Raw genomic sequence first — 25,223 nt, forward strand, 5'->3', positions numbered from 1 at the left:
AGGTAGCCAGCGTACACCTGCATGCCTTCCCCTCATACTGTGGAGCCCCTGAATCCTCAGCCAGGGAGGCAGCCCTGCCCAACCTCCATCTCCATTTGGAAATGCCCCATCACTCCACCTATCCACTTTTAAAGACCAAAATGTAGTGAGTCAAAGATTTCCTCTTCTAGTTACAAATTTAAGTGGAAAGTCTTTCTGAGATATAAAGGTCAATGCCATTTCATTGCCATGCACATTTGGATGCTGTAACATTATCACAAAGAGGCTCTCGTGAACTGTGATGGCCTTGGAACAACGGCTGAAGCTGCTGGAGCAATGCCACAGCTGGCAATGCAGCCGGCGCCAGTGATGGGGCAGGTCTCGGCCTCACCTGCAGAGGAGGAAGAGCTAAGCAGCTATGAAGCCCAACGGCCTAGAATGAGAGGAAGAAGGGCTCTCAGTAATTCTGTCCCAGATCAGTCTTCCAGGCCTGAGAGCTGCCACAGCCTGTGGCCAGGTGGGGGAGGCAGTGGAAGACCACTAAGAAGGCAGGGCATCTAGAAGAGCCTACATCCAAGGGGAGGACTGAGATCTGACACAGAGGATGGCAGCTGCAGGACCAGGGTACCTCGGTCAAGTTTAGTGATGTTAGCAGCCTGGACTACTCGAGTCAACCAAGGTCCATCACTCATCATTACCATTTGTGGGAGCTGTATCCTTTTAGACCACTCTTATACCTAACAGCTCCAGGGAGGGATACTGTGTATTACTGCCACATTTTACAAACAGAAGAATTTAGGTGCAGTACTGATACCATGTGTTCCTCCTGCTCCATCCCTTCTTCACAGGCAAGTGCCAGGGGTGGAGCTCAGAGGAGCAGCACAGAGCTCCCAGGGGCTCGTGCCAGCCTTGCCCTTTGGTGGAGCCTTGTCCTTGTGCCCCTCTGGAATAAGGGCAGGAGGGCTAAGAGAAGCCAAACCTAAGCCAGGTCATGAGAGGCTGGCTCTCACCAGGAGAGGAGGGGCCTCTTGACCAGGCATGCTTGTCCACACCCACCAGCCTCACTGCCTGGGGCAGGCCTCAGACACCAATCCTCACTCTGTCACAGAAACAGTCAGTCTCATTGGGGGTCCCTGTGCCCAAACACATATACTTCGTTGCTTAAGACACTTGGGGATGAGATTAAGCCTAGGCCCAGCTTCTACCATCAAACTGGGAGCTCCCTAACGGTAAAATAACTTTTGTGCATTGATCCCCAAGACGGCTTCTTGCCTTTTCAGGTCTGTTAATACCTAGCCCTCCGGGTCCTAGAAAGCACCCCTCCCAGATGCCCATGGTCTAACTTGGACTTCCTTCCCCGGAACAGCCAAGCCCCGTTTGCCACTCAGCCACTCAAAGGACAGAGCCAGGCTCAGAGAGGCCGGCGACCGCCTGCAGAGGTGGCCTCAGTCCCAGCCCTCTGGCCTCCCAGCCCGGGGCTCCTTTTCCCCAGACAGCCTCAGAGTCTGCCACACTCACCATGGCTTGTGATGTCTACCCTAAGCACAATCCCAGAGCTGGGACAGGAACTGGGACAAAGAGGAGGAGGACACTGGGGCCCGGGCCTTGACCCCAAGTTCCTATTTATAATCCTTGTTCCGGAGACGGCCACTTAAACACACATTCCTGATAACTGAATAATCTTTGGCACCAAGCAAAAAATAGCCTGTGGCCCAGACCACAATTGCACAGCTGGAGCAGGGTGAGCAGGGACGCCGTGGGCCCCGATGGTGCAGGGAGAGCGGGTGGCGGGCGGCGGGCCAGGGACAAGCGAGTGGGACAGCAAATATAGCCAGTTAAATATAGCCTTGCCCACCTGGACACTGTGCCAGACCCCTCTGCAGTGAGCATTTCCCAAATGGGCTTGGAACTCCTGTCCCCAAAGGAAGTGAGAGCCAGAGGAGGCCTGGACGGGAGGAGCTGGAGAGACCTTGGTGACGATGGCCCCCGGGGCTCCGGACAAGTTGGCACACAAGCCCAGTACCACAAGAAGCAGCACCACTGTCACCTTCTAGAAATGCCAGTTTGAGGAGGAAGTACCGCCAGGGCCTGAGGCCGGAAAAGGGGCTGCTTGTTCCCTAAACTGGCTGGTCAAGACCCCAGGCACCTTCCAATAGCAGAAGGTCCCCTCCTCCACGGAGTCTCAATCCAGAAATGAGTGAGACCAATGGATTCCAGAGTCCAGTCGCCCTGCAAAGGTGTGGGCTAGCACAGCCCACTCTGGGGCCCCAGAGTCAAGCGCTGGGCTTTCATTCCCCAGAGATGCCCCAAGTGCCACCATGTACCAGAGAGCATGTTGAGTACTGTGGGTGCCAGAGGGAATGGGACCAAGGAGCAACCCCAGCAGCTGCCACAATCATGCATGCTGGAAAGTAGAGCACACAGATGCAAGGCAAGGAGGAACCTCGTCAATGGTAGGGCAGGGTGGGGTCTGGACAGCCTCTGGGAGCCAGAGAGACAGAGGGGACTCCAGGCAGGGGCTCCTATGTACAAAAAGGCTCAGAGTGAAAGAAGAGTTGAGGAGGGGGCTTGAGGAAGAAGAGCAGCGTGGCTGGTGCTCAGGACAAAAAAGGAATAAGAGCCAGGAGAGGCAGAATGAGACTAGAGAAGGGAGTAGGGACCAGACCGCTGCTTGGACTCCATGTTAAAAGGGCTCCCGAGGACAATGGGAAGTCGCAGAAGGTTTAACCAGGGGAGAACCTGCCTCGTAGAAGTTAGAAGCATCAAGGGACACAGGATAGAGGGTAGGTGGGAGGGGCCCCATCTGGAAGGGGGGGTTGAACACTAAGGAGACACTTGCAGGTGTCCAGATGACTCATGGTGGTGACCTGAACTTGGTAATGGAGGTGGGCAGTAGAAAGAGGCGGAAGTTCTGAGACACTGTTAAGACACAGAAGCAACAAGACACAGTGAATACCTGGATGAGGTAAGGATGAAGATACAGAGAAGTAAAATTTCACACATTCAGGGACCAGCACTGTGGCACAGCAGGTTGGGCCATGCCTGTAGCACCACCATCCCATATCAGAGTGCGGGTTTGAGTCCCAGCTGGCTCCACTTCCCATCCAGCTCCCTGCTAATGCACCTGGGAAAGCAGTAGAAGATGGCCCAAGTCCTTTAGCCCCTGCACCCACATGGGAGACCCAGATGAAGCTCCTGGCTTCAGCCTGACCCAGTCCTGGCCCTTGTAGTCATCGGGGGAGTGAACCAGCAGATGGAAGAGCTCAGTCTCGATCTTTCTCTGTCTCCCTCTGTTCTTCCAACTCTGAAACTCTTTCAAATAAATAAATAAATAAATCTTTAAAAAAAACTCATTCATTCATTCAACAACCATGCGGTTTGTGTCTACCCATGTAAAGTGAGCCAGGTGCCTACCCTCAGGGAGTTTATGTTCTAATGCAACATAAACAAGTCAGCACATCCAAGGTCACTTTAGGTGCGACAAGGCCACGAGAACAGTACACCAGGGCAGTGCGAGGGAAAGCAGCCTGGGGAGAGGCGCCCGCAGCAGGGTGTTCTGAAAGCAGCCCCAGAAGAGAGAGGGGCAGTGCAGAGGCCTACAGGGAAGCTCTGGCAGCATTCGAGGAACAAGGATCATATGAGTGGAAGGAGTGAAGAACGGCTTGGAGAGGATGAGGGGAGGGGGTGCAGGGGCCAGAGCTTGCAGGCCACACTGAGGCATTTCTGTTCTGTTCTGAGTGAAATGGGCTATCACCTGAGAGTTTTCAGCCAGGGGAGGGACATGATCTGATGGATGCTTCTCCAAAAGATCTGTTTTGCTGCTTTGTGAAAAGGGGACCACGACTTTATCCCTGTGCTAGGGTTGCGGTGAAACAGTCACACCAGGCGAGTTCAGCCGCCAGAGCTGTGAGCTCAGTTCTAGAGGCTGGCGGTCCAAGACCCAGCAGTCAGCAGCTGGCTCCTTCCGGGGCTGACAAGAACTTGCTCCCTGCCTGTCTGCTGGCTTGTGGGGCTGGGGGCAATCTTTGGTTTTCCTTGGCTTACAGAAGCCTCCCTGCGGGGTCTGCCTTCATCTGCATACAGCGGCCTCCCTGTGCACGCATCTGTGCCCAAATCTCCCTGTCTCACCAGGATGACAGTCATACTGCCTTGGGCCCACCCTAATTCACAAGTGACATCAGCAAGGTCACATGCCCAAAGTTTGCTTTCTAAGGTACCAGGGGCTGGACTTTCAACCTGAATTTGCGGGGGACGCAGTTCACCCCATGCTTGATAAGGATCGGTTGACTTCAGAGACGAGTGAGTGTCTAGGGAGGAGCTAGTGCCTGACATGCTGTTAACTGAGGGGCCACACGAGGAGGGGCAGACACGGGAGGGAATCCTGAGTTCAGCTCTGAACGTGACTGTGAGGGATCTGCCATGTGTTCCAGAGCGGTTTCCGGCAAGCGGCTGGACCTGCTCAGTAGAGCACAGGCCGGGGTCTGGGCGAGGGACGTTGACTTGGGCGCTGCCAACATCTCAGGCAGTAATGAAAGCCAAGGAAGCAGGGTATTAGAAAACACGGTGAGAGACAGCGAAAAGCAACACAAGGGGCTGTGTTCTGAGGAACACTGACATTTCTGTTTTGTTTCGTTTTTTAAAGATTTATTTATTTGAAAGGCAGTTACAGAGAGGCAGAAGCAGAGAGATGAGAGAGATGAGAGAGAGAGAGAGAGAGAGAGAGAGAGAGAGGTCATCCATCAGCTGGTTCACTCCCCAATTGGCCACAATGGCCAAAGCCAGGCCAATCCAAAGCCAGGAGCCAGGAGCTTCTTCCAGGTCTCCCATGCAGGTACAGGGCCCAAGGACTTGGGCCATCTTCTACTGCTTTCCCAGGCCATGGTAGAGAGCTGGATCCAAAGTGGAGCAGCCGGGACTCAAACCAATGCCAGCCCTGCAGATGGCGTCTTTACCCGCTACACCACAGCGCCAGCCCTGGAACACTGACATCTTAAGGCCTTGGCCAAGCAGACTGAAAAGGAACAGCAGAGACAGAAGAATAATCTGCAAAGAATGGTGCCCTGTGACCAGGAGAAGGCTGAGTTTCAGGAAGAAGCCAATTGACTTGTGATTTGGGAACAGTAGCTAAGTTCCTTGAACCAATCCTCCCACTGCAGACAACTGAAGGTGATAAGGATGCACCTGAGAAACATCAGTGTAGGCATAAACTCACGGGAAGTTGAGGAGTAACCAGGCCAAAATCAGAAGGAGGAGAGTGCCCTGAAGGGTAAGGGTGCTCCCCAGCCCTGAGAGCACGGGCCCATGCGTGAGGAACAGCTCCACAGCCGGGTCGTGATGTTTACACCTCTCGTGGACAAGTGGAGATACAGAAGCCCCGGCCTTCCCCAGGTGCGAGGACCCCGCGTCCCTGCAGGAAGCTGGGATTCTGAAGAAGTGCAGCCTCAGGGGAGTAAGGGGATCACTCACCTCTCCCCTGCACGCCCCACGTGCACGTCCCAGGCCTGTGCAGAACAGATCTGGGGAGGAGAAGAGAAGAGGGATGGATACAGGGAGAAGAAAATAAGGATGAGTTAGCTCATCACGGAGAGGCCTTGCACTGAAATCACTAGCTAAATTTGCATCACTGCAGGAACCCAAGGAACTGCAAGCAGTACAATTTTATGTCCTTGTGCCATACTTTTTGTCAGTTTTTTTCACTATTGGGTTGTTTAAAAGTTTTAAAATCCAGTTAAATGTGTTTGCACTAGACATCAGTACCCTAAGGATATATGCTATGCATATAGTTACCAAAGGAAACGTGAAGTAGCAACATTAATTTCACATGAAATCCACTTTAAGGAAGGGGACTACTAAAGATTAGGAGATCCACTCACCATCACAATCCACATCCCAGAAAGTTATAACAAGTTTAAACTGTATGCACCCAATAACATAGCCTCAAAAATATATAAAGAAAATATTATCTTAACTTCAAATAAATGACAAATCCATAATTACAGCATAACATTTTAACACATTCTGTTAGTAACTGATTAAAAACCCAGGAGAGAGAAAGAAATTGTGAAAAACAGGATTAAGAAACTTTAACTAATGGACACAGAAGACAGCATTCAACAAATTCAGGAAATGCATATTCACACACCAGGAAAATTTATACAAATAGAAAATAAATCTCCAAAAAACTGTAAAGCAATAAAGTCATAGAGAGTATTCTTTTAAAAAAAAAATGATTTAGTTGAAAGAGTTACAGAAACAGGGAGAGACAGAGAAAGAGATCTTCTATCTGCAGGTTCACTTCCCAGATGGCCACAATGGCTGGTGCTGAACAAGGCCAAAGTCAGGAGCCAGGAGCCAGCAGTTTCATCTGGGTCTTCCACTTGGGTGGCAGGGGCCCAAGCACTTGGACCATCTTTACTGCTTTTCCCAGGGCATTAGCAGGGAACTGAATTGGAAGTAGAGCAGCCAGGACTCAAACCAGCACCCATATGGGATGTTGGTCTTTTAGGAGATAGCATTCCCTACTACACCACTCACCAGCCCTTCACAAAGAGCATTCTATCAGGGTGGGCATTTAGCCTAATAGTTAAGACATCTGTGAAGATGCCTGCATTTCCACATGAGAACGACTGGGATCAATACCTGGTTCTGGGCCGGTGCCGTGGCTCAATAGGCTAATCCTCCACCTGTGGCACTGGCACCCCGGGTTCCAGTCCCAGTTGCTCCTCTTCCAGTCCAGCTCTCTGCTGTGGCTCGGGAGTGCAGTGGAGGATGGCCCAAGTGCTTGGGCCCTGTACCTGCATGGGAGACCAGCAGTGAAGCACCTGGCTCCTGGCTTCAGATCAGCGGAGCGCACCGACCATAGGGGCACTTTGGGGGTGAACCAACGGAAGGAAGACCTTTTTTTCTTTCTCTCTCACTGTCTAACTCTGCCTGTCAAAAAAAAAAAAAAAAAAAAAAACTGGTTCTGGCACCTAATCCCAGATCCCTGCTGATGCAAACCTGGGAGGCAGCAGTGATGGCTCAAGTATGGGTTCTTGGTTCCCATGTGGAAGTCCTAGATTGTGTTCATAGCTGCTGGCTTTGGCCCAGCCCAGTTTCAGCCATGATGGCCATCTGGGCAATGAATTAGTAAATGGGAACACACACACTCTTTCTCTCCCACCCCTCTCACTGCCTTGCAAATAAGTAAATAAATAATTTTAATAAAAGACCATGCCCTTTAATCCCCATCCAATTAAATGAGAAATCAGCAAAAAAAAAAAAATCCCCTTATATTTGAAAATGAAGAAACACATTTATACATAACCCAAGAGTCAAAAAATAAATCCTCTAGAAACTAGAAAATATTTTGAACTGTACAATAATGAAAATATTATAAATGAAAATCTGTGGTACCAGTGCTGTGGCACAGCGGGTTAAAAGCCCTGGCCTGAGGTGCCAGCATCCCATATGGGCACCGGTTCTAGTCTCGACTGCTCCTCTCCCGATCCAGCTCTCTGCTGTGGCCTGGGAAAGCAATGGAAAATGGCCCAAGCTCTTAGGCCCCTGCACCTGCATGGGAGACCCAGAAGAAGCTCCTGGTTCCTGGCTTCGGATTGGCACAGCTCCAGCCGTTGTGGCCATCTGGGGAGTGAACCAGCAGAGGGAAGACCTCTCTCTTTGTCTCTACCTCTCTCTGTAACTCTTTCAAATAAATAAAATAAATCTCTAAAAAAAGAGAAAATCTGTGATATAGCCACAGGAAAATTTACTGCCTTGATATATTTGAAAATGAGAGAGGCTGAAAATAAGCAATGATTTCAATCAGATAGACAAGCTCAAAAAAAAGTAGAATGAAATATTAAACAGCAGAAAATGATGAATAAGAAATAAGTATATAATGGAAAGTCAAAAAAATCAAGCTTCTGAAAGGACTAATAGAACTGATAACCTCTAGTGGGATGATCAAGGACAGAGAGGGGAAGGAGGAATGAGTGAGGACATGGAAAATCAGTACCAAGATGAGGAAGCAGGCACCTCTAAAGCTGCTGAAAAGATTCAGAAAATAAGGAAATATTACGAAAAAAAAAATATGTGAACAAATTGTATGAGGGTATTTCAAAAAGTCCGTGAAAAATGCATATTATGAAAAACCAATGCCACCACTATATTCCTAAAGTTGTATCTATGTAAAAATGCGTTCATTAAATAAAAATGAAAAAAAATCAATGCCATGAATTTCAAAACTGCTTGGCACCAGGGCAAAGACCTTTTAATCCCACTTTCCATGAACTTTTTTATATATGTTACAGGGAAGTTGTGGGGAGCAACCGAGACTAGACTAAATTACTGGAACTAAGACTAATTCTATGCATCTGATCTCCCACAATATGGCGCTGAGAGAGAGCAAACAACTTCTACAAAGCTGCCTCACCAATTCAACTAACAAGCTGCAGGAGCTGATCCTGCTCCTGATTGGAGGAGAGCAGCGTGCTCGGCGTGTGGGCAGCAGAGCATGGATTGGTGGAAGAGGACTATAAAGGAGGAGAGAGACAACATGCACCAGGAACATCTGAGGAACATCCGAGCAACCCCTGAGAGAGCCGGCCGGCGGTGTGCCGCTCCTCCGCGGAAGCGGGGAAAAAGGCGGGGGTGCTGCCCCTCCGCGGAGGTGGGGGGCCGGCAGCAAACCCCAGACAGCGTCGTTCCTCCGCTAGTGGGGGAGCGGCAGCAAACCCGGGAAGGGCCGGGCAAAGAGAACAGCGCAGGGTCCGGCATCGTTCCTCCGCGAGTGGGGGAGCAACAGGAAGTCAAGTACAATGAGAACTGAGATGGCTCATGGGACACCGATGAGGATGCCAGCCATCTGTCCTCCTGCCCGCTGTCCCCCTGCCCCAACCAAGATCCTGGGGCTCTGCCTTTCCAAGCGGGCCTTTGCCTTTCAAGCCCTCACTCAGGGCAGGGGTCTCCACGCATCTCAGGCACAGACCTGCATTAACTCAACCACAGAAGCCAGAGCACAATGCGGCTGCCAGTTTGTTTTCTCTGCAGCATGGACTGCCCCCCACCCCCGTGCCTGGAATGCATCTTCCCCTCCGAGGACCCTCTCCAGGGGCAGGGTGCAAAGCGGAGCACTGAAGCAAGTGGGCTCTGGGGCCAGGTGACCTGGGTTCAAGTCCTAGCCCGCACATCTTACTTAGGCTCTCTGAGTTTCAAGTTCCTCGTTCACAAGTCCAAGATAGCAGCAGGTTAGTGGGAAGGTTGATTAATACACAGGTAGCACCAGGAACAGTGCCTGGTCTCTGCCAGCAACCAATCAGTGCTAACACCAACCCCTGGCTCTTCCTGGGAAGACAGATGGTGACTCAGAAGGCGGCTCAGTGAGCGTGGGGCTAGAAAATAGAAGTGGCTGGCTTGGACAGAGAGTTTGCCTAGGAAAAGCCTAATAAACAGCCCAATTCCACAGGAAAAACTCGACCCTCTGGCCCCTAATTCCCAGGTCCCTCTTCCCTGAACACAGCTGGAAAACAACAAACAGCTTTGGTTTCTCCCATCTTTTTCATCCCAATACTTTGTAATTCCAACTTACTCACCCTTCAGATAAATGTGTTACTGCAGCAATTAACTCAAAGGGTTTCTCAATAGCCCAAATCACAGGTGGACATAAATGCCTCAAAATCATGTATGTAGCAGGCTGTTGAGGCGGCCATCTGTTGTTACCTAAGCAGCCATCCCAGTCACCAAGGCCTGAAACAGAGGGCGGCAAACTGTCCCACCTCCCAGTTCTGTCTAGTCCCCTGAACATGGTTAAGCTTGTAAACAGTCGGGAAATATCAAAAGAAGACCACTGTCTTGTGACACGTGAAAACACCAGAAATGCAACCTTCAGTGCACACCTGAGATGCGGTACAGGAGCCCAGCTGCCCCCATGCATCTGCATGCAGCCTGAGGCTGCTGGCGCACTACAACAGAACCAAACCGAACCGAACCGAACCGCTGCCACAGGCACCCCACGCTCCTCAGAGCCTGAAGGGGTTGCCATTTCGTCCTTTACAGAAGTGTGCTTCCCTCTGGCTTAAAGCATCAGCTGTCATCCATTCTGCTCTCACATTTGCCACTCAGTGGAGACGGTCATCTCTGCTCCTTCCAGAATCCTCTGGGCGGGCTGGAGGCTGGAAGTGAGTCACCGTCTGGGGTAGGGACTGTCTGGAGTCCTGCTCACTCACCTGTCTGGTGGTTGGTGGGGACTGTCAGCTGGGACCTTGGCTGGAACTGTCGGTCAGAACACCCAAGGGTGACCTCTCCAGGTGGCTGCTTGGCTTCCTTGCAGTGTGGTTGCTGAGTTCCAAAAGCAAGTGTCCCAAAAGACAGGAAGCAGAAGCTGCCAGTTTCTTCAGACCTGGTCCGAGGGCCTGGCACTGGTGGGAGGCATCACTTCCACTATGTTCTGCTGGCCAACACGTCACAGAGCGCAGGGAAGGGAAGCAGACCCCGCCTGTCGTGGAAAGAGCATCAGAGAACTTGGTGGCCCTGTTACAGGGTCCCCACAGTTGCTGTGAGGACTTAGGGGTGCCTGAGGGGGTCCCGATGGGGAGCAGCTGTTATTACTCACCAGCTAGGGGTGCAGTCTTTCAGGCGATGCTTTAAGGAAGACTTTGCTCAAGGAGGCATCTGTCCCCTCCCTGGCTGTTGCTTTACATAGGTCTTTCTTCCCAGGTCTGGAGCAGAGACCAGGCAGCCTAGTTTTCAGAAGCTCCTCAGGTGATGCCAGGGTACACAGCTCCGCCCACACCACCATCAGCCCACACTATAGCTGGACACGTTCTCTAGCCCTCTAGGAAAAGCCTTGAGAACAGGAGCCTGGCTCGCTTCTCACGTTCCCACAGAGCCCAGGCCAGGCCTGGAGTGCAGAAGCGTCTCAGGGGATGCCAGTTGGGTAGCTCGCACCGGAGGACCCCGGGCCTCCAACCCTCCAGTCCTGCCAGCTCTGACACCAGGCTATCACACAGCAGAATCACCTGGCCTGTGGCCAGCCTTTCAAGCCCCTTCCTGCCCCTGCTGCTCCTTCTGAAATGGGCAGCTCCTGGGACAACACATTGAAAGGCAAGAGTGTGGGACACAGAAAGTGTTGGCTACCCCTTTCCTTAGGCAGAGGATTTGCCATGAATGGGGTCCCTGATTATTTCAGAGGGTGAGGAAAGGGTCTGGGTGGGGTGAGGGTGGTCACCCAGATTTCCTAAAGGTCCATGCACAGCCCGTGGCCAGCCATGTCCCATCCAAAGAGCCTTGCCCTGGGCTGCCTGCCACGCCAAAACCCAGCCTCCAGATGCTAAGCCCTAGAGTCTGAGACACCGTCCACCACGGGGTCCCCCAACCTGTAAGGCGCCTGGTCTAGTGGCCCTGCTGCCCCCACCCCAGGCCTCACCTAAAAGCCTGGAAGTTGGAACTCTAGATGTCGACACACTGCATGAGCCTGCACTAGAGGAGGGTCTGGGAGACCTTCCCCTGGCTGGCGCTTCGTGAGGGTGTGGGCCTCACTGCGAGTCTCCTGAGCACCAGTTACACTGAGCACAAACTGCTCCCCAGCCACATGCAGCCCTAACTCTGGTCACATCAACGTGACTTCACCCTGACCACAACCAGGGACACAGACCGATCCCGACATGACTCAGAATGTTTCCAACGGTGGCCAAGCCCAGCCTCTGATATGGGTCACAAAACGGACCTTGGCCAAATACTAATCCTACCCAAGCTACCACACTGACCCTAACCCTGACCACAGACTGACTCCAACATCTGAACAGGGTGTTAGGCACCACACCAGACCCCAGCCTCCCGGCCCACCGTTGTCAGTCTAGCTGCACTTGAGTGGCAGCCACACGGGTCAGGAGAAGGAAGGTCCTGCGCAAACCCAGGGCCACCCGCAGCAGCCCTGAGGGACCGCTCATGGGCAAGGGGCTCAGAAACACCACCTATAGCACTGGGGAAAAGCCAAGCGTTGGCCAAGCACACCAGCTGGCTGGCCTCTGGACTTCTGCTCCGACGTTCACCACAGGGCCTGCCTTCTCCTCCTTCCTGCTTGCTCTCTGCCCGCTGGCCCTGGGAGGCTGATGCCTGTTCCATGTAGGTTTTCAATGTTCTTCAAACACACAATCCCAACCACAAGTGTCTTCGGAGAGTCACTGAAGAGTTTCTCTCCCTAACCTTCCAATCCAAGAGTGGACACAGCACTTGCCCTTGGATTCTCCCAAGAAAGCTCAATGGAAAGCAGCCTGGTATTTTTTAAAGCAAGAATTTGCTCTTTTCTAGCATATGTTGTTGCTAGGCAGAAATCTGGTGTCAGTTTGATTTGGGCTTCTTTTTGAAGGTGATATGTTTCTCTCTCTCTCTCTGAGTTGGGGCAGAAGGGGCAGGGAGAGGCTCATCACCTTGGATACAGGGTGGACAATGGAATGGGAGCCCCACAGAAGGTGCCTTGGACATGCCATTGGTCATGTCTTGGACATGCCATTCCCCCGACCTGACTGTTAGCCCTTGTTCCAAGCGCTGCTCACTCCTCCCCATGCAGTCCCTAAGAACCAGGTACTCTCCACACACACGGTCCCTATTCACATAGTACGGGGTCTCCCCTCTCATGCCAGAGACCAGTCCCCGTTCCTGTGTGGCTGTCCAGGGGACACTGCACACTTCAGTATCTGCTATGCAGGCTGTTTATATTTGTATGCACGCACAGGGGTGTACATGCATGTGTGATTATGTGTGCTTATATGAGTGTGTATGTGTATGCACATATGTGGGTAAGGAGGAAGTATCTACATGTCAGTGTATGTGTGTTTGGCACATGTGTGGTTGTGTCAGGGACAGGCATTTGGGACTGTACTACATCTGTGATATGTCAACATACATGCTTTTGCACATGTGTGCTCTTCCACCCTCAGGCAGCACTGTTCTTAGGGGAGGCGGCTTGCAGGGCACCCTCACCTGCGTTTCCTGCATGCTGCTCAGATTCAATGTGGCAGACTCCCAGCAAGCTTCAGGCCTTGACTGCAGTGGAACACGATCCCAGGACTCCTGTGCCTGTGGCCAGTAGCCTTCACAGGGCCAGAAGGCTGTCAGCAGTCCAGTGCCCATGAGTGGCCTGGAGCAATGAAAATACCAGGAGCCTTCAGAGTGGCCTTGTGCCTCAATGCCAAGTCCAAGTTCAAATCGCACTGACTACCAGAACCCACCTGTGGTTAATGTCTTTCCACCCCAAAATCCTTCCCCTAGACCCCAAACTCCCCGGCATGCAAAGCAGACACAATTGCTCCCATCCCACTCCCAGCCCGGCACTGACTCCCAGGTCCATCTGCCCCACTCTGCCCTCCACACACACCCTCACAGAGGACAGAAGAGGGCCTGTGTATCTTCCACCTCCAAGAAGTTCCAGTTTCCTTCAGCTGGGGTTCTGGGCAAACCTGAACAGGCGGGGACCAAAGGCTCCCCAGAGGGAAGATCCCCCAGACAACACCTTAACCTGTGTCTCAGCCCTGCCTACCCATGAAAGGGAACCCGAAGCTTCACAGACTGCTCAGGTTCTACTGCACCTTGCAGCCTGGGAGAGGCTGCTAGAGGGTGAACTGATACCCTTTAACTGGCTCTCGAGGCCTATAAAGAGGCTATGACCCCAGACCCCACTCACACACTGACCCACACTACTTTTCCTGCCAGAGAAGCAAAAAAAGGAGGCATCTTGGGAAGGGTGTGAGGCATTCTGGGAGGGCCATGTGACTTGAGTCAAGTCGCAGCTAAACAGTTTATTAGCATTGTGACCTTTGGCAAGTTCTTACATTTTCTTATATAGGGCAATGAAATCATTCAAAATTCAAACTGGAACTGTCTTCAGAAAGAAAGTGAGCACTATTCATTATAATACCCTGACAGCAGGTATGAATCCCAACTGTTCCAGGCTAACAGGGCTGTATGATCCCCCTATGTCACCCACAGCAGTGATGATGACGATGATGATGATGACAACAGTGAAGGACTGAAGCAGAGGCTGAGTGAGAAGAGAGGGAAAAGTGGCCAAAGGCTGTCCCTGCACCTCCAGCCTGCCCTGGGCAGCCCGCCTCCCACCCCCTCAGCTGGCCCCGGGCCTCCTGCCCTCTCCCTGCCCTGCTCACCTCTGCATGCCCTGACGACAGGACTCTACAGTGGTGCTGATGTCTTTAACAGCTGCCCAGGTTTATCTCCTGGGGCGTGCTGGGTTCAAAGATCAGATACATTTTCTGGCAGACCTGGGCTGGTGGCTGACTGCCAGGAGCGGGAACCGCCCCACAGGCACGGGGTCAGCCAGGTTGTTTTGACTCCTTGGTATGGAGACGGGGCCTTGGGAAGGCAAAACTACAGTGTTGGGGGAGAGACTCCATCTCCCACGAGCTGGCCTTGGCTTTGCCTTCCAGCTTGGAATAGGAGAAGGAAAGGAGGAACCAGGGCAAGGAGCTGGACCAACACGGAGGAGACAGAAGCGAGGGGGAAATAACCCTGGAGAAGAACCTATTTTAAAAGTCACTCTTTTGGTTCCAGCTCTCCCCACCACACCCGGAAGCTCAGGCGTTGGGCCACAGGGTGTGGTGACAAGGTGTGTGTGGTCAGCGACGGGACAGCCGTAGCGACCAGGACAGCTGGGGAAATGCCAGGTGGAGTTGGGGAGGGCAGGGTGAGGCAGAAGGCCCCTGTGTCACTACCTTCACGTGCCCCTAAATCAGTGTCTCCAAAAGTTTTCTATAGTAATGCACATTTTGCACCATAATCCAAAACACACAAAGCTCCCCACAAAAAACTTGCTCTATATGAACTGCATCCTGTAGTTTTGATTCTTTCATTTTTTCAAATCCTGATTGCAACCTGTGGTTTGTTTTCACTATCCGCTATGGGTCACGACCTGTGCTTCCAGAAATCCTCCTCCAGACTGGTACTTCTCAGGCTTCCAGGCCCCTGCCCCTGGGGCATCTGGGAGCTTGCTAAATGCAGACTCTGGTTCCTGAGACTCAGCATTTCTAACAAGCTCTCCCAGGTGATGTCCAGGCTGCTGGTCCTCAGACCGTGGAGTAGCAAGGCCCAGGGCCGCAATTGCAGCAAAGGGTATTGGGGATTACGCAAGGAAGATCAAAGGGGTTTGAGGACTGTCTGCCACTCACCTTCCAGGCAAGGCTACAGCTGAAACGCAGCAGACACAAGGGCCTATCACAGCAAAGAGTGCTGCCCCAGGGGCCCAGGGAGGGCACAGCTGCCAGTCAGTGTTAGGGACTTCACCGAAGAGGGAGGAGAGAAAGCAAGGCAGCTGTAGGTCTGGGAACCTCTCTCGGCACACTGACAGGCATGGCTGGCCGCATCACACACAGAGGTTCTTCACTGGAGACCCAGCCTGCCTAACCCGGAAGAGCTCCTGGTCCTGCTCCATTCTCAGCAGGACGGTGCTGCTGAGCTTGCCCGTGGGGTACCCAGGTGAAGAATCGCTGCCTGGGAACCCAGGAGGCCGCCAAGCCCCACACTGAGATCCGAGAGGCACTAGTTGCACAGGACGATGACCTTGAAGTGAGTTCCAGGGTCAGACGTGGGTGGGAAACACAGCGTGTTGTCCCTTCCACCTTGGAACACGCTGGTTCACAGCGAGGCTACCTACAAAGACCTTGCAGTCAAGAGTCCAGTGTTAATTCAAGCTTTCCCCAAACTTACACAACCGTGGAAGTCAGTCTTTCTCTTAACTATTCTGACATACGGTACTGTCAACGTGACTGCATTTGGAGAAGGGACCCTTAATGAGGTAATTAAGGTCAAATGAGGATGGGGCCCTGATCCAACAGCAGGGTGGACACAGGTGTGCAGGACGGGTGGGGAGGAGCCTGCATCTGAGAGTCCCGGGGGCCAGCCCAGGAGCGGAGTTACTAATCTGCAGCCCCCTTCACCCCCCACCCTTCCCATCCCTGTCTCCAAGGTCTGGCCACCTGGGACAGGAACAGAAGGCCCCAGAGGCTGGTTGAGTATTTCAGGGCTTGAGCTTGTTCGGGCCACCAGCGCCTCCCAGCGTCCTGCCGGGGAACACTAGGAGGGGCGGGGGCGGATGGAAAAACCATGTAAGGTTTCCACCATCAGATCTAGGATGGCTGAAGGAGGGGTTCCCTCTCTCATTCTCTCTGCTCCCTTCCTTTGCTCCCGGGACGTAAGAGAACCCCAGCTCAAGGCTCTTGCCTCCATGTGTCCTCCCTAGACCGGCTCACTCATCCCAGAACTGCCATCAGGTGAGGGAGGGAGAGAGGTCCAGGGCAGGCCCACCAGGGGTCCCCAGAAAAGACAGTCAGCCCCCTCAGAACAATGATATTGAGGCCAGAGGAGACCCAAGGCTCTTTGCGACACCTTGGAGGACGGGGCAGGGGGACTCGGGGCCAAGTGCTCCAGCATCAGCCTCCTTGTGCTCTCTCTAGGCTGCTCTGCTTGCACCTGTCTTAAATCCGGGTCCTCGCACATTTCCTTTAATGAGAGGGTCTCCATCGCAAAATCTCATCCACAGAGGGGCCTGGCTGGGGTGGGCGGCCGGGATGTCTGTCCTGCCCTGCAGGGTCAGAACCACAATGGGGAAATTGAGGACACTCTGGCACTCCGTGCACGCCCAGAGCACTCGGTGAGCTAAGACGGCTTTCCCATTTTGCACCGAGCACACTGAGGCTGCAAGAAATGAAGTAACTCGCCTGGCCTTCACCACGAGCTACAATCTCCCAACCATTCTGCGACAGGTGGCAGCAATTCCCACTCCGATTGCCCACTGTGGGTGAAAGCCCGGCACAGGGCCACATCTGCCTACTCCAGGGGGCAGCACACAGCCTACTGGAGAGGGGAGAAGCATGGAGACAGAGCACAGACCACAGCGGCTGGAACCCTATTGCAGCCGGCCACTTGCTACCCATGTGGACATGAACGAGCTGATCCACTGCTCCCTAGCTCACCTGTGAAACAGGAATAAGTAATAGACCCTATCTCTTCAGGGCAGGGTGAGGGATCAGTCAGTACTTGCAAAGCTCTACAGCCACGTCGATGAGCGTGCAATTCACTCATTTGTTGGATTCCATGGGAATGGTGCCCCCTAGAGTTGGTGCAGCAAAGACCATGAAGGGGCATTGTTGTCAGGGGCAAACTTGAGTCCATGCCTGGGCCAAGACCTTGCATTTGACCTTCTCTGAAGCATGATTCCAGCTGGTAAATCCTGCAGGAGCTGCCAGCCGGTCAGGGAAGCCTGCTGAGATCAAAGTCATGGCTTCCCCAGCCCCTTTTCCAGCCCTGCTTCCTCTTCCAGACCCTTCTTGTGCTCTGCCAGCGAGCAGACAGCAAACACTCCAGGGCCTGAGCAGGTCCTCCCCAGGGGTCCCTGCCGGAGGGCCCAGGCACGGCGAGGCGGAAGGGGCCCAGACACGGGCTCCTGGGCCTCAGCCACAGCAGGCAGGGGGCATCTGACCTCGTCTCCTGTACCATGGCCACAGGTCACTTCTTAGCCGCCCTGCCTGGGCCGAGGTGGTGGGTCTGGGGAGGCACTGCTCCTGTGGCCCCCTCCCTCTGCAGAAGTGCCTGCTTCTCTTCTGGCCCTGGCTGTTAGAGACTGGGGTGTGGGCCCTGGCTGGAGGCCCCGATGTCTTCCAGGTGTGGGGGAGGCCCAGCTGGACAGGCAGGTGTGGGGAGGGTTGGAGCAGCTGCAGGGTTTCTGGAAGGCATTTGGGCCGCTAATGAGCCTGGGATCTAATTAAAACATTGCAGGAGGAGTCTGGGCCCACGCCATGTGGAACAGGAAGTGTGGCAGGGAGCCTGCCTGAGCCTAGGTTTGGTGGGCAGAGTACTTAGCCGAGCAGGGGCCACTGGGGGCAGAGCTGTGGCCTTAATCCCACCCTGCCTCCCACCCTGGGAACAGCACTGCCTCGTCCCGTAGGACCCTGTGGCTTCCACACCAGAACACCAACCTCAGTGCCGAGTGGGCCTGGGTCCTGCACCAGGAAAACCCCCAGGTCGGGGCTGCACTCAGCCAAGCCTCATGAAGTGAGGGGCCGAGCTCCGAGCTGCCTCTCCTCTGCTGGGGTCAGAACCCAGAGTCTCCTAAAGTCAGGAGTTCCTCCAGTGGAGGGCAGTGCTAGCACGAAAGCCGGGAGGGTCACCCGCAGGCGCCCCTACCTCACCCACACACAAGTGAGCCTAGCGCGGACATCGTCACCGTGGCTGTCGCCAGCATCACCACCTGTCAGTGTCCTCAGACGTGCCCTCTGGTCAATGCCTACTCGCAGCTTCCCCCGGCTTCCTGTATGCAGTCCAGCCCCAAATCCCACCCCAGCCTCCACCCAGCGAGAGTCCTGCCCAGGGCTCCTCAGACCCTAGAAGGGCTCAAGTGAGGGACAGGGTGCAGCGGGGACCCAACACCCTGGACCTGACGCCTGGCTCTTGGCTGCTCTGCGCTCCTGGAGGCCTCCATGTGCTCCAGCCCCGGAACCCCCTTCAGTGTGGACCAGAGGGCTTCCCAGGGAGGAGACAGGTCCAGACCCTGGGCTCAGCGCCCTGGAGGCCCAGGTGAAGGGCCGCCCATCCCCTCCTGCCCACGCTCCCACCACACCCGCCCGAAGCCGGCCCCCTCCTCCTCGGGTTCCCCGCCCCCAGTCCTTCCCATCTGCTCCCAATAACTGCAGCGAACGTCTCCCAGCATGCCTTGCACCTCCCAGTCCCCGAGGGAGGGCCGGGGAGGCGCGACACCCCCGTTCTGTCCCCGACTCCGGGTGTTAACGAGGAACAGGTTTTCACCCCAGCTGTGGGCTGGGCCCTGAGACGGGCGCTTCCTCCCCTCCTGCCTTCGCCTTTATTCTTCAAATGGCCCAATTTCCCCCACAGCTGCTGGGGGCTCCGGCAGACAGGCAGGTGGGGAAGATGAAGGCTGCTCTCTGGAGTGGAGGTGACAGGGAGGGCGGAGGCTACGGAGGACAGCAGAGTCCCTCTGGGAGCCCGCTGGGGACAGGGGACACTTCCTCCGAGGGCTCAAGAGGAGGCAAATGACCCGGCAGAGAGGGCCCCAGGGCTGAGGTGTGAGGGGAGGTCCGGCCCACAGACCTGGGGCCCGCGCCTGGAGAAGAGCTGGATGCTGAGGTCTCCCCAGTCTCAACTCCTCCCTCACCAGGACCGCTGGGCACACTCTTCTTGTCCCACGAATCCTAGGGCAGCTCTGGAGTCCCCGGAAGTTTCCTAGGGACCCTACTCTCTGGGCCCAGGGGCAGCCTTGGCTGCCCTACAGGGCGCAGGGACACTTGGTGCCAGCTCAGGCTGCTTCCCAGAGGACAGGTCGGGTCTCACCTGCCTGCCCTGCTTGCTCAGCCCACAACGGTCGATACTTGCTGACTAACTGAAGGAAGGAGTGAGTGAGTGAGTGAGTGAGAGAAGTGAGGATCCATGCACCGTGAGGATACATACAGGCTAGGAGGCAGTGGAGCTCAGTGTTCCGCTCCCCCTGCCTGACTGTGCAGGCTTAGGCTCCTGGCCTGGGCCAGATGAGCTGGGTGTTATCTCCCCACTTGTAAGGGCCTACGGCCATGGCTGTGGGGTTCACACAGGAACCGCTCTGCAAGGGCTGCCCAAAGTCAGGGGCTTCTGGGAGGACTGAGCTGAGCTGAGCCCAGCCCTGATGTCAGTAACCTGACTGGCACTCGTTGCACACACTCAGCTTCAGGTGGGGGCCGGGGCAGGAGTCTTCACCCTGACTTCTAGGGAGGACAAACCCCACAAATGCCAGGACCACTGGTACAGGCGGTGTTCCCAGAGGGGTGGTGTGCAGGTTCGGCTGCACACCTGCTGCCGGCTGACCTGCACAGGGCCTCAGATGCAGACAGCCCGGCCCCTGCCCTGCACTGCGGCTCCACAGGGAGGGCGGGCGCTGGCACTCCACACGGCAAGCGTGGGCCCAACACAGCCACATTCTGTGCATGGCGGGAACTGTGCTCAGCAAGCCTGGTTAAGGAACCCTGTCTGCTGTCGCTCCCCCTCTTCGTGGAGGAACGACACTAAACCCTGCCTAGGCTTCATATCCGAGTCACGGCACCATTATGTCGCTCCCCGTCTTCGTGGAGGAACGACACAGGACCCTGCGCTGTTCTTTTGTCTGCTCGGCCCTCCCCGGGTTTGCTGCTGGTTCTTCCCGGGTTGGTTACCGTCCCTTCCACCTCCGTGGAAGGGCGGTTCCCCCTGCCGCTTTCCCCACTTCCGCGGGGGAGCGGCACACCGCTGGCCGGCTCTCTCGCGGGCTGCACAGGTGTTCCTCTTAGATGTTCCTGGTGCATGTTGTCTCTCTCCTCCTTTATAGTCCTCTTCCACCAATCCCAACTCTGCTACCCACACGCCGAGTATGCTGCTCTCCTCCAATCAGGAGCAGGTCCTGCTGTTTATTGGTTGAACTGGAGGCAGCTGTGTAGAAGCTATTTCCTCCTCTCCCAGCGCCATATTGTGGGAGAGCAGATGCATAGAATAAGTCTTAATTCCAGTAACTTAGTCTAGTCCGAGTTGCTCCCAGTTGCTCCCCACAGTCTGCCAAGAGGGCCTGCCTGGGGGCACCCATGGCCATGGTGCCCAGCTCTACCCCTCATCTGGGAGGACACAGTCGTTCTGCAGAAGTTCAAGATATCTGTCACCAGCCCCAGGCAGAGCCCTCACCTGGGTTCCCCAAGATCCTCTCACCACCAACTTCTCACGCTCAGCAGCTCCCCCTCTTCTGGTGGAAGGACCCCACCTGCCACCAGGCCCTCCACTATACGCCCTGAGCCTCATGCTCTGAGGCCAACAAGCCTACGGCACGCACCACACATGCAGAACCCAAACTGTCCCCAGGACTCGCACCCACACACTTCCTAGGAACCACAGCAGTTGGTGGCCTGGCTGTGGCCAGCCCAGGGCAGGTCACAGGTCAGAGACAGACCCCGCAGGAGAGGGTCTTCCTTGAGATGCTGCCCAGGGCTCTGTGTGGGGAGAAGCCACAGGAAGCCTCCCCAGCCCTGGCTGCCCTGCACCTGCCCCGGATTTGGAAGCACCCTTGCTGGGCCAAGGGCAGAGGGAAGCAGCCAGCCTGTGACCCCAAGCTGGGCTCTCAGGGAGGAGGAGGCCTCTGGGGCAGAGTACTCACCCCACTCAGGGAGCAGATCCGTGCCTCCACCTTCTCTGCCACTGTCTCTGCCTGACAGCATTTCGCCCCCTCCCCAAGGCCAGTGGGACAGGCTTCCTCTGCTTCATCTTCCTTGTCTCCTGCCAGGGCCCAGGCCCAAGACCCTCCTCCAGGACAGCTCGTGTGGGAATCGGTACCCACCATGGCTCAGGCCCTGCCCCTGCTACACGTGCGTCTCAGGGTTCCCAAGGGCACAGTGTCCCCACTTGATGACAGCCTGCACCCCTATCAGAATGCCTACTCGCTAAGAACACAGGCTACCCCTGCCCATTAGACGTGGGACTCCCCAAGAGAGAGTAAGCTCCGCGTCTCCTCACTGGCCTGGAGCCCATGAGGGGCCGAGCCGCCAGCTGCCCCTCCAGTGTGTGTTCTAAGGGCAGCTACGTCTTTGTCTCCAATCTCTGAGAGTTGTGCCTCTCCCAGCAGACCTGGGGCTCTGAGGATGCAGAGACAATGTCTCTCCCATCAGAGCAGTGGCTCCTTGTACAGCAGGCCTACTTACACCATCCGTGGGATCTAGCACAAAATAAAAGCACGGGGCCCCTTTTTAAAAAATCATTAAGGATTTCAAGGTGGTGCTGGCAGTGCACTGAACCAAGCATGGGGCCCTGTGCTACTGCATGGGCCATGTGCCCCTGGAGCTGGCCCTGTCAGGAGGACCCAGGCCTCCCCTCCAGCACGAGGTGGAAGGTCAGGCAGGCTCGAAGCCAAAGCAATGGATGGAGACCCGGAGGTGAGCAGGACAGGCCCCAGGCCCGGAGGACAGACACCCGGGGTCACCTCCCCGAACAATAGGGCATTCATGAGCAGCCTGGCTCCTGCGCAGGGCCCTGACGCCAGGCTCGGCCCCGTAATTCGTGCTCCGCTCGCTGAGCCGAGCACTGGCAGCAGCTCAAGTGGGAGAAAGTTGATGCTGCGGAGGTGGCCGCGGTGGAAATATCTATTTTTACCCTGGCGGGTAGGGAGGCAGGTCAGTGGTGGCTTTGAGTGAGTCCCAGAGCAGCCACCACAGGGGCCAGCGAGGGCCTGGGCTGGGAGAGCCGTGAGGGAGCAGGACAGCCCAGAGCAGCTGAGGGCCACCCAGGCAGCCCCCCGAGCAGTGCCAGGTCAGGCCCCCTGTGCACCCAGAAGCAAGTCAGAGCACCCAGGGAATAAGCCCCAGCAGGGTCTCCACATCCATCCTCAGCTCTGCTCCCCTGACGTTTGCTTTAGCCCCTGTCCTGGGGAGACGGTTGGCCTGCAACAGAGTCAGAGACTCAGGGAATCCTGCCCTGCCATCCCCAGTTAGCACCGCCACCTGCCTGGCCTGGTCCCTGAGGGTCCTCTGGGCCACCAAAGTCAGGAAGGGCAGGATGGGTCTCACCCAGCTCACCCTGAGAAGGGAGCCATCTCAGTGACCCGCCCTGGAACGCAGGGAAGGGCCAACCTTCAAATGAGGAACAGAGAGAGGCGGCTGTGGGAGCCAGGGAGAACACCCTGCAGGGAGATTTCAGAGCCACTGGGCACCCTGTACGGGCAGCCCCTGCCCAGCTCCAGGGAGGCCAGTGTGTCCTCTGCAGACCTCTTGCCTCCAGTAGCAGGCCCGAGCCCCATCTGTCTGGCCAGCAGATGGACCACCGTGTGCAGGGCTGTTTCCATCATGTAAACCCCACCAGGCTCTCAAGGCAACCGGTGGCTCCCCCTGAGTAGTGAAACCTCAGATGCTTTCTTGAGCAGGGTCAGGCGGGTCTCCTGGCCACAAGCCCTGGATGCACTCTGACTCCGGGATTGTTCTGGCCCTCTGCCAGCATGGGGAAGGAGGCGGACACCCCACCCTGCTCTCCTCTGCCTGCCCAGCAGGGCTCTCCCCTGGGAGAGAGGCAGGCGAGCCCTCTGGCCGGGCAGACTCCCTCTGCGGCCCAAGGATGCCACACCCAGCCTGCTGGGGCCCTGGAGGATGGAGAAGGGAACCTGCCGAGAGGGGCAACTGAGTCTCCTCCCTGGGGAGGCTCCCTCCCCATGAAGGACAGTTTGCAGTCCTACCAAGGCTCTGGCCCCTCCCCGGGCCCTGGCAGCACAGCAGGCACTTCCACCAGCTTCCAAGCCCTCCACACTGACTCTGCTTTAATCCCAGGTCCAACTTCCCCTCCTTCCTCTCTGTCCCGGGTCCTTTCCTCCAGGGGTCGCAGATGGACGATTTCTCCTTCCAGGCAGGGGTGGAAGGGACAAAGCTGAAGGTAGCCGTCCACGCACTGCTGCACCCTGGCATCTAGCACAGCCTGGGGAGGGGCGAATCTGCACCACTGCCCTTAGGGGTGCACAGGGCACCATCCGTGCCAGCTGCTGAGGGACGGGTGGCAATCTGGGCCCCCCAGGGTGGGGGTGGGGGATCACAGACTCTTTATGGGTCTTCTGAGCAGCACGAGGCCAGCCCCTAACAAGGTGAGGCCTAGCCATTAGGGCCGAGCTCATAAACCACAAGGCCTGAGCATCCAGGAGGGGAGAGAAGGGCCTGGCCCAGCCCCCAGCAGGGGGAGGAAGGGGGCAAGGGGGCTGCAGACAAACAGCTTTTACACTTTGAGTTAATGAGGGTCAGGCAGGGGCAGGGGGGAATAAATGAGAGGAAGGGGGGTGGGAGGGCGTGCTCCCAGCCAGGGAGGTGAGTGGAACACTTAGTCATAAAAGCCCCCTCACAGACGCACACTGGCACAAAGACACAGAGCAGCCCCCACGCTAGCTTCCTGGCCCCACTGCAGGCTTTCGCAGGATGGAGTGGTCTCCAATCACGAGCCCCTGGCCGGGGAGAGCGAGCACACACCTGGAACAGAGGCTACAGCCCCCTGCGTTCCCCTGGACGACGGTCGTGTTCTCATTCCGCCCAGGTCACTGTACTGCTGCCGGTGAAGGGTGGCAGCGCCTGGGCATCTCTGCCTGTGCCACCGGCTTCCTGACGAATCCGACTGCAGCCAGCCCTCTGTGTCCACAGGTTCTGCCTCTGCAGATTCAAACGATCACAGATCACAAATACTTGGGGAAAAAAAAGTATCGGTACTGCACATGTGCAGACTTGTTCTTGTCATTATTCCCTGCACAGCAGAGTAAGACAGGGATCCGCACTGCATTTAGATTGCGTTAGGCATCACAAGTAATCCAGGGATGCTTTGAAGTGCAGAGAATGGGAAGAGGTTATATGCAAATTCTACACCTTTGTACACAAGAGACTTGAGCACCTGCCAAGTGCACCAAGGGACACGCAGGGATCCTGCCCCACTCCCTAATGCGGTCTGTCAGTTGAGCCCTCGCTAGGGGAAGCCTTCTGTTTGAGCTCTGCCGCCAATTCAGAGAGGCGCTGTTAGCTGTCCGTCCACCTGCTCTGCTCTTCTGTTGGCATGTTCGCGTCTCTTCAACCTGAGAGGTGCCAAGGCAGCAGTCTCTAAGAGCCGTGTCTGCATTTCAGTGAAGGTTACTTGAATCCAGGCCAGAGAATCTGCAAATCCATTTAATTAACCAAATTCACACCCAAAACTGACACATAGAAAGCAGCAGAGCAAGAGGTGACACGGGAGGGCGGTGCTGCTGCTGTGTCTTGCCTCAGACCCCGAGGGACTGCAGGGGCCAAGTGGCGTGAGTGGTGTCCAGGGTCAACCCACACGTCAGCTACTCGGCTTTGTCTTTGTGCTACTCTTCCTAGGGGTGAGGGAGGCATAGAGACAACAGTGTTTTACACAAGTGTCCCTCCAAAGACCGAGACTCTGGTGAGAGAGGAAAACATTCGAAGAATATTTAAAACCTGAGTGTTGGGGCTGGGGCTGTGAAATAACAGGTAAAGCTGCTGCCTGCATTGCCAGCATCCCATATGGGCGCCGGTTCTAGTCCCGGCTGCTCCTCTTCCAGTCCAGCTCTCTGATGTGGCCTGGGAAAGCAGTAGAAGATGGCCCAAGTCCTTGGGCCCCTGCACCAGTGTGGGAGACCCAGGAGAAGCTCCAGGCTCCTGGTTTCAGATAGGTGCAGCTCCGGCCATTGCAGCTATTTGGAGAGTGAACTAGCAGATGGAAGACTCCCCACCCCTCCCGCCCCT

At 55.5% G+C, this 25,223-nt stretch overlaps 1 long non-coding RNA gene across 1 annotated transcript; it reads right to left on the bottom strand.

Annotated features, from left to right (window-relative positions):
• Positions 1-10,184: 10,184 nt before the first annotated feature.
• LOC149128064 (uncharacterized) lies at positions 10,185-24,140 on the bottom strand. The gene is made up of 3 exons (XR_016230283.1): positions 23,964-24,140; positions 12,940-13,096; positions 10,185-10,453 (listed from the first exon to the last, which is right to left on the bottom strand). It is a non-coding gene; the product is annotated as an uncharacterized LOC149128064 (long non-coding RNA).
• Between the last annotated feature and the right edge of the window lie 1,083 nt (positions 24,141-25,223).

The sequence above is a fragment of the Oryctolagus cuniculus genome, chromosome 2, assembly GCF_051225735.1.
Source record: "Oryctolagus cuniculus isolate XC-2025 breed Fujian yellow rabbit chromosome 2, ASM5122573v1, whole genome shotgun sequence".
Lineage (NCBI taxonomy): Eukaryota > Metazoa > Chordata > Mammalia > Lagomorpha > Leporidae > Oryctolagus > Oryctolagus cuniculus.